At 55.8% G+C, this 3,230-nt stretch overlaps 1 pseudogene; it reads right to left on the bottom strand.

Annotated features, from left to right (window-relative positions):
• Positions 1-498: 498 nt before the first annotated feature.
• Positions 499-1,248, bottom strand: LOC149972928 (uncharacterized; annotated as a pseudogene).
• Positions 1,249-3,230: the final 1,982 nt, after the last annotated feature.

Below are 3,230 nucleotides of genomic sequence, written 5' to 3'. Positions count from 1 at the left end.
ATTTCCTAAACAAAGATGTTTCTGTCTCTCTCTTTATAGAGTTTAATGGTGCTGAAAGCCACTTCCTATTCCAAGTATTCAAGACTAGAAGGAGCATTCTGATTAGAATCCTGCAGACCAGTGAATGATGAATAGGAGGCCCAACCTGAATGGGTCTGGAGGACCAAGGTCCATCGGTGTTCCGCTGCTCTGTCCTTCTAACAGAGTGCTGCTGGAGAGAGAAGAGGTCAGCCAGGCCCCAGTGATGGCCTCCTCTTTCAGGCCCTCAGCGTTCCCCTCCCTGCATGTTGTACCCCGTGCTCCCCCTCCTGACGAAATCAGGCCCAAGAGGCCCACAGCTGCCCACAGAAAGAGGAGAGACCTCCAGTCCCTGGTTCCTGTCCAGGATGGATGTCGTGAGTCTCCCGGTTGGTTTAACAGCAGCAACTCCCAGCTACCTGCCAAAACCAACAGACGCAGGCGCAACAAGGAGCTCTCCTTCACTGAGGTTCTGAAGAACTACAAGCTTCTGCCTGATTCCCGGCCCAACAGCCCAGAGAGCCTGTACCAGCCTGAGACAATGATACCTAGAATCCCTGTCAGCATCACTAGACCTGATGTGAGGCCTAGCAACCCTCGACGCCCCACTAGACGGCCTGTTAGCCCAGTTGGCCTGGTCCAACCTGATGTACAGCCATCCAGACCTGAGGGGAGGCCTAGCAACCCTCGGCCCACCAATAGACGGCCTGTTAGCCCAGTTGGCCTGGTCCAACCTGATGTACAGCCATCCAGACCTGAGGGGAGGCCTAGCAACCCTCAACGCCCCAATAGACGGCTTGTTAGACCAACTGGCCTGGTCCAGCATGATGTACAGCCTTCCAAACCTGAGGGGAGGCCTAGCAACCCTCTGGGCCCCACTAGACGGCCTCCTGTTAGACCAACTGGCCTGGTCCAGCATGATGTTCAGCCTTCCAGACCTGAGGGAAGGCCTAGCAACACTCGACGGACCACTAGGAGAAAAGTGAAGCCCAGTAATCCTGTGTGTCCCGTTATTTTTGAGTCCCGTCCTACCTGTCCTGTGAGCATCACTACCAGCACTGTGGACCTGGTCCAGCTTGAGCCCCGTCCTACCTGCCCTCTGACCCTGGAGGAGCCGGCCCTTTCAGAGTCATGCAGATTCAGCAACAATGTGTTTGTTCTCTCCGTGCCGAAAGCTGCCCAGCCAGAGGAGGCTGCCAGAGGGAGCAGCAGCCCACCCAGGGACATCATCAGGCCCAAGGCCTTCGTCCAGACAGGACCCCTGCTGGCCAGGAGAGCCCAGAGGGATGCTCCTCCTCCAAAGGTTCCCCAACCCCCGGTGGCCCCCCGGCCCAAACTACTACCCTCCCTGGGCCAGGGCAACGTGTCCCTTGTCAGTGCCAACGCCTGGGATGAAAGGACCAAGAAGAAGAGAAAGAAAGGTCAGCACTTCTCTTTGGGCAATGACACATTTTGTCTATTGATTATATTGTCAATATTGTATAATGTATGTTGTTTGCTGATGTACAACCAGGAAGATGATTTTCATGTTTTTAAACATTCATAAATGAATTATTAATAAATGAATGTAACCTAATGTAATGTAATTTAAAGGAGCCAGAGTCCAGAGGTCTAGCCTGGGTCTGAGGCATGTCCCCCGTGACCTAGAGCTGGCCATGATGAGACCCCGTCTGGTCAAGTCAGCCGTTCCCTCCCAGCAGCCCTTCCAGCCGTGGGACGACGAGGACGAGGTGGACATCTACGCCCTGAGGCGAACCGCCTACATGTGCCCCATGTACGACCAGGAGGAGAGCAGCGTCAGGGGCAACAAGAGGGTGTCAGTGGAGGACCTGGACAACATTCCTTTCAGAAGGAAGATCACCTTGTGTTATTTCATGGGGGGTCGCAGGGTCATGCTGCCAAAAGACTACTAACTCCACCCCCCTCAATTTCCACAACAACCCCCCTTTGTCCCTGACAGCGAAGAACAGGACACACACAGAGAGACAGAGTGGACACCAACAGGGCCATCAGAGGGACTGAGACCCTCTCAGTTGAGGTTAGGAACGTCAGCTACAAAAGGCTTCTATAGACCATCTCTGTAGCAAGAGAACCTCCAGTGATCAGACTGGACTGTCCTCTGTCTCCCCTCATCTCTGATACACCAGACTGGACTGTCCTCTGTCTCCCCTCATCTCTGATACACCAGACTGGACTGTCCTCTGTCTCCCCTCATCTCTGATACACCAGGCTGGGCTGTCCTCTGTCTCCCATCATCTCTGATACACCAGGCTGGATTGTCCTCTGTCTCCCCTCATCTCTGCTACACCAGACTGGGCTGTCCTCTGTCTCCCCTCATCTCTGATACACCAGACTGGGCTGTCCTCTGTATTCCCTTCATCTCTGATACACCAGGCTGGACTGTCCTCTGTATTCCCTTCATCTCTGATACACCAGACTGGGCTGTCCTCTGTCTCCCTTCATCTCTGATACACCAGGCTGGACTGTCCTCTGTCTCCCTTCATCTCTGATACACCAGGCTGGACTGTCCTCTGTCTCCCTTCATCTCTGATACACCAGACTGGGCTGTCCTCTGTCTCCCCTCATCTCTGATACACCAGGCTGGACTGTCCTCTGTCTCACCTCATCTCTGATACACCAGACTGGGCTGTCCTCTGTCTCCCCTCATCTCTGATACACCAGGCTGGACTGTCCTCTGTCTCCCTTCATCTCTGATACACCAGGCTGGACTGTCCTCTGTCTCCCTTCATCTCTGATACACCAGGCTGGACTGTCCTCTGCCACACTCACCTCTTCTCCAAGAGGACCCCTGCTCCCTGACTCCTGTCTCCCCTCCCCACTACTCCCCCTAGAGTACCGCTGCACCCTGCCTTCCCTCCTCACTACTCCCCCTAGAGTACCGCTGCACCCTGCCTCCCCTCCCCACTACTCCCCCTAGAGTACCGCTGCACCCTGCCTCCCCTCCCCTCCCCACTACTCCCCCTAGAGTACCGCTGCACCCTGCCTCCCCTCCCCTCCCCACTACTCCCCCTAGAGTACCGCTGCACCCTGCCTCCCCTCCTCACTACTCCCCCTAGAGTACCGCTGCCCCCTGTCTCCCCTCCCCACTACTCCCCCTAGAGTACCGCTGCACCCTGCCTCCCCTCCTCACTACTCCCCCTAGAGTACCGCTGCACCCTGCCTCCCCTCCTCACTACTCCCCCTAGAGTACC

Source organism: Oncorhynchus mykiss, chromosome 21 (genome assembly GCF_057628025.1).
Source record: "Oncorhynchus mykiss isolate SJ-2025 chromosome 21, ASM5762802v1, whole genome shotgun sequence".
Lineage (NCBI taxonomy): Eukaryota > Metazoa > Chordata > Actinopteri > Salmoniformes > Salmonidae > Oncorhynchus > Oncorhynchus mykiss.
The sequence above is the reverse complement of the archived record's forward strand: the minus strand, read 5'-3'. Positions and strand labels throughout refer to the sequence as shown.